General features: G+C 42.2%; 1 protein-coding gene across 2 annotated transcripts in view; it reads left to right on the top strand.

Annotated features, from left to right (window-relative positions):
• Positions 1 to 5955: 5955 nt before the first annotated feature.
• Positions 5956 to 6135, top strand: part of CFAP20DC (CFAP20 domain containing) — a 62973-nt gene continuing 62793 nt past the window's right edge. For both annotated transcript variants that reach the window (XM_048957894.1, XM_048957897.1), the window contains exon 1: positions 5956 to 6056. The gene's annotated coding sequence lies outside the window, so the exon portion shown is untranslated. The remainder of the gene's footprint in view (positions 6057 to 6135) is intronic.

Genomic DNA, 6135 nt, shown 5'->3' with positions numbered 1-6135 from the left:
TGGACCCGAGTAACCCTATTTATCACAGCAACCACCCAGGGGCAGAGAATCTCCCATCTTTAAATTCAAGGTGCAGTATATTCTGTCTTTGTCAGAAAATGAGATATTTAGCAGTAAGATCCAAGAACAAAAAGTTCAGTCAGGGGAAGGACGTGCTAAAGTGAGGTCTATTCCCAAGCTGATGATATTCATGAAGAATCGAGCCCATGAACACAGTCTCAGACACCGTGGTGCCCCTGGTGTACAGGCCTCTTGTGGGCCCTGTTACCTCCTGGCTGTCCACCCAGCACATCTGCACTGGGCAAACCACAGCACGTCCTTCCCTGACTGGCTGCTGAGTGAGACTTTAGGACATCCGGGAGCTCCGCAGTGAGTGGAGTTTTCAGAAAGCAAAAAGAATGGCTGAGATGTGGGATAAGAGACAGGAGATGTGGGAATACGAAAATATAGGAAAAAAAGAAAAGCGGGGTGGTTGTTTTAAGGGAGTCGCAAAGAGACAGAAGAAACTGACTAGAGGAACCAAGGGCAGAAAACCTCCAGGAAACCTGAGGTTTTGATGCTGTTCTGTTCGCAAAACAATTCCACAAAGGCAAAACAGAGAATGCTGTGTGGCAGCCAGTGCTTCAACCCCAAGGAAGTCAGTGAAAATTGCAATACCTTCAGTTCTCAAAATCTGTATTAGAGTTTTTATGTTTATCTGAATTGCAATCATACAGAGAGTTTCATTTAAAAGTACTTGCATTGCTTCAAAACCCTGCACTAATTCAAAAAGATTAATTTAAGAGATACCACAGCAGAGACATTTATATGTGGTGCATACTGTGAAAAACCCTATACCGTGACAATGTGAACAAGAAATATGTGAAACCACACTATCAAAACACTAAACAAAAATCTGACAAGTTGGATGAGCAATGTCAAACTACATATTGACTTCTTTTTCTATCTTGCCAGTAAAAATAAAAATGGAACGAAGACCAAAAAAAGAAGAAAAAAAAAAAAAGGAAAAAAAACCACAAAACAAGTAATCGGGACAAATAAAGGCACTGAAAAAGAATACTGGAAATGTCAGAACAGATAGGTCATTTTGACCCATCACAACCAGCATCTTCCCTTCTAATGCATCGTGCTACTCCAGCATACATACCCTATGGCATCCTCCTTCGTTGTAAAATCCGTGTGATGAAGAGATGAAGAAATTCCTCTGAGCTCAGATAGCTGTCTATTTTGACCCTGAATCATGAAGCTTTTTGTGAAATTGCAGTTTTTATTCTTGTCTGTGTAAGTCACTAAAACTAAGGCAAGACAAACTATATGTCTGAAGAATGTCCCAATAGCAGCAAATTACAGCGCTTCAAAATTTTATTGTATATACCCATCATGATCAAACAGACAAAGGTCATTTGTTCATTTCAGAGGTGAAATCCTCTGCAGTACTAAGACTGGTGAGGAGATGGTTTCATTCTGAGAACAGCAAGAAGACTGCTTCATTCCAAACTGAGAACACTACAGTCTGACCTACAACAGACAACGTGCTGAGTGCATAACAGAAAACGTAAAATGATTTCTTAAGAAATCACTGACAACTTAATTGTATTATAAAAATCAATAGTTTCTAATGTAATGGCTTCACTGGACAAAGAAAAGAGGCTATTTGAAGTTTCTATTGGTCATCCAGAGGCTGTTTGAAGAACTCTTCGAATCAAAGAAGCGTGAACAAAATATAGAAGATATTAGACAAAGTCTCCTTCTACACTGTAAAGTTGAAACAAATAGCCATTACCAGCACAATTTGGGGTGTTTGAAGACTGTAACTGTTGTAAAGCATCTTAGCAAGTGAAAAGAGTTCTTTCACTGTAATAGAACTGCCGAACAAACACAAATTGCTTCAATATTACAGCAAAACACGGCACGTTGTCAGTTTTCCCGTACGCCTTCACTGCTGCTGTGTAACTAATGAATTGCTCTGAAGGAATGGAGGTCATTAGCACACACGCTGCACAAAGCTGATGGTTCTTTGAGTTTAAAGAAATGTACTGCTTTTTTTCAGGTGTAATCTTTTTTTTTTTTCTTTTTCATTAGTAAACAGATTCCAGTTGCCCCCATACAAAACCCAAAAAAAGCAAAAAAAGAGGAACAAATCAACTCTTTCAAGCCCTATGCTAACCGCCTCCATGCATCCAAGAGCCCTGGCTAACTAGGTTGGTAATCTTATTAAATACACCTTCATGATTTTCATGCTTTAAAAGCCTGCTCTGAAGTGAAATTTGGCCAACTGATCGCATGGGGTGGATTCTTATAAAGCCTGGCACAACATCAGTAGTCTATTTTCCAATTTCAGGTATTAGTTCCTGAGTACTCAATGCTTTCTGGAGTGGTGCAGCACATTTATTTCACAGAACAAACGCAACTTTTTGTATTCTTCGTGAACAGGATTAGTCTGGTGAAAGTGGGATACCAAAGCCTTTGATGTCATCTCAGCACCATCCATTGTGCTGTAAAGAAAAGAGGCACGCAGGACGAACAGCTCCACAGCTTTCCCAGCTCCATGCAGCTGCATCTCAAGCTTCTGAACCTGAACATCAAGGCTGTAGAGAGGGGAGCAAAAACTGGTGAAAGTTTGATCTTGTGAGTCTCAACAGAAAGTAATCCAGCTTGCTTTTCATAACTTTTCCCAGACCTCAAATACGGATTTCTGTTGATTTGTGGGATTTAGGAAAATAGGTTGTGAACTGGTTCTCACTTGGAGCGTAACCAAAAACTGGCTTCTCCAAATTGTTGTTTTCTGAACTGAAGGCATTACTCCACATTTCTAAAACCCACAGGCCAATGGAGAGATCACATATATTTCTCTCTCTCAAATTACATTGTTCTGTACTGGAAATTCAGAGAAAGCCAGAATAGTTAATTAGTGAATTCCACTTTTTAACAGTAATTGTACCAAAAGACAAACGTACAAACAAAAAGTAGATAAAATGAAAAGTACAAGTACACTCTGCTTGAAGAATCCCTGAATATTTTCAGAGATTCGCAGCGTGGATACAATGGCAACTACACAGGTAAATAACCCTGCATGACATAATCTTGGCAAACACGCATAAGGAAGGTTACTGGCTAGAGAGGAATGCTCAAGGGAAATGAAGATAGGGCTGGCACTGGGGCAAACATGCCTCAGCTCCATGGCAGCTGTTACCAAGTGAAGGCTAAGCAGGCCACAGGGCACACAGTGTGACCCTTCTCTGTAAGTCAAGAATGGCAAGAAGGATTTACAGAAAATTTCATAGAAAGCCACGGTGTCTTCTTTCTCACCTTAATTAGTATACAGCTCCCAAAACGCGATATGGACTACAGAATGAACTAGAAAGACAAGGGACTGCCCTACAACGTGAACTTTCTGTCTAAAAAGGCATGTAATAGAACAACAGAATACAGATCAGGCCGGCAAATGGTCATTAGAGGTGAAAGGGAGCTTTGCACAGGAGGGATGCCACCTGGCATACATCAGCTGGCAGGCTGCTCCAAGTGTGAGCAACAGTATGCAATAAGGAAAAGTCATGAATGGATGAAGGAAATTACAGTATTATTCCTGTTGATACAAAGCCAAGTTATGCCAGTGGGGGTCCTTTAAAAATGGCTGGGTTTAATATCACACATCAAAACCTAGTGCATGTTGAACACTGTCCAAAATTAAATCAATTCAGTTCCCAGCATGACACTATTGACATCTTAGTATTTTAATTTAGGACTGAAGATCTAACCACACCTTGAGTTTAGAGCATTTACAGTAAGAACTGTCTGTATGTTCCAATTCACTGCTCTAAGACACAGTAAAAATCTATCCGCTGGAATACATTGTAATGTGTACAGGTTTCAGCTCAGAAAATTGAAGGGTAGCATTTGAAGGTAAACACATCTGAGCTCTCACAGTTTTCTCCACATTATTAGTCAACCACGTGCTGAACACTCACCATGCCTTTTCAGGGCTTCAGTAGATACACTCTGCACAGAGGCCTAAAACACGTAGTCAAAGAGAAATACATAACCCAGAAGCTCAAACAACAACAGAAGATGATCTAAAGATTTGACTCTAAAGAAGTCAATATAACAAAGATCCTGATTTTCTAACCATTAGTTTCACAGTATTCCCACATTAACATACTTTCAAATTAAACCCTGGAATACACAAGGACTGGGTCATAGAAGGGCTAAGTTTAATGACAAGGTTCCTTGCTGAGTCACTACCTGCAGTTTTTGATGATAGGGTGTACCAAATATATATTAATACATATATATGCAAACATCCATCTATTTACACACACACTTTTCTTTTTTTTTTCCATTTGAACTGAGCTGGCAAAGGGAATTTCGGACTTGCACAGCCCAGCACTGCCCAGAGCTGGCAGGAAGCTGCTCCCACAGCTTTCACTCACAGCTGGCTGCCCCATATATCTTTACAACCTCTGTCTCTCCAGCCTGAACCCTGTTTTTTAACTCAAATTTCTCAGCTCCTCCAGCTATATGCCTGTCACAAAGGTTTCAGGCTTTTTAGATATAGAGTTATGTGTAAAAAAATTCAGGACAATTTCCATAAAACAAACAACATAGACTCTGTTGTCTACAGAACTTCTCAAGGTTTTAACCTTTCTTTTGCTATTATATTTCTTTTGTCCTTGTTCTATTAGCTGCTTTTATTTAATAACTTGTAGCTCAGTTTTTAGCATTACTGTTTTCCTTATCTCCAATACCCAAGAACTTTAAGCAGTCTAATCCAGCATATGATAAACTACACTGGATGTGTTTTCTTTGAAAATCCCAAGGTAAATTGAGAAAGTTTTTAAAACAAAACAAAACAAAAAAACCTTATAATTGATTTGACCCATTCCTTGACAAAGCCAGGAGAGCACCTCTCAGGAGCAACGAAAGACAGTGACAGGACAAGGGGGGTGGGAATGGCTTTAAACTAAAAGGGGATATTTAGATTACGTTAGGAAGAAATTCTGTACTCAGAAGGCAGTGAGGCAGCGGCACAGCTGCCCAGAGCTGTGGGTGCCCATCCCTGGAGGTGCTCAAAGCTATGCATGGGGCCCCGGGCAGCCTGAGCTGGTGGGGCAGCCAGCCCACAGCACGGGGTTGGAGCTCTGTGGTCTTTAAGGTCCCCACCAACCTGAGCCACTCTGTGATTCCGTGAACAGGGTGAAGGTGGGCTGAGACACTGCCCAACAATCTGGTGGCTCGGCACCTTAATTCCATGTGTGACCTTCATCCCACCGTGACAGGTTACAGAGTCCTCAACAATCATTCCTTCTAGAAACTTGAAGACACACTTTAAGAAAAAGGCATTCTGTTATTTTTTGTGAAAAGGCTGCAAAGTTCCACAAGGAAACACTGTAATCAAAAGAGCAGTCATTCCAGGGAGCACTGTTCTTTAACAAATATCTCGTTCTGTAATCCTAAATCAAATAGGTCTCCTGACACCTTCTTCCTACAGGTCTTTGAAGCCATCAAGAAATCTTATTTTTGACAAAAGCTTAAAACTAATGGGGCTGTCCTTACCTCCTTTTAAACTGAAGAAACAGAAGTTAATTAATTTCTTAAAAAACAGGGGCAGGGATGTGGCTTCCCACATTCTTCTCAAAAAAAAAAAAACAAAAAAAAAAAAAACCACAAAAACAAAAAAAACCACGAGTTAGTCTTTTAGATTAAGTGGCCAAAGAGCTTTGCCAGGAGATTTCTTGGTCACATTTGCTTCACCGCTTCACGTGGCCGCCACGCACCGTGCGCACCCTGAGGGACACAAACGTCACCCCGCCAGTGCCCGTCCCAGCCCTCAGTCTGCATGATTACCCAGTTCTTAATTCGCTTTGTGGGAAAAAGCCTTGCGGGCGGCCCGCAACGAACAAGAACGCTCGGCTCCGCGCAGCTAACGGCCGCCAGCCGCGGCCCAGTCAGCGAGAACGCCGCATCCCGCCCGCCGCCATTTTAAACGCGCCCATCCCCGCCCAGCCGCCCGCCTCCCTCGTAGGAGCGGCCTACCCTCCCAAGCCGCCCTCGCCCAGGTGAGACCCGGCCGGAGCTGAGCTCCGCGAGCCGAGCGACCCCGGCCCCGGCAGCGGGGGTGTGGCGGAGTGGGAGGGC

Source organism: Lagopus muta, chromosome 11, assembly GCF_023343835.1.
Source record: "Lagopus muta isolate bLagMut1 chromosome 11, bLagMut1 primary, whole genome shotgun sequence".
Lineage (NCBI taxonomy): Eukaryota > Metazoa > Chordata > Aves > Galliformes > Phasianidae > Lagopus > Lagopus muta.
The sequence above is the reverse complement of the archived record's forward strand: the minus strand, read 5'-3'. Positions and strand labels throughout refer to the sequence as shown.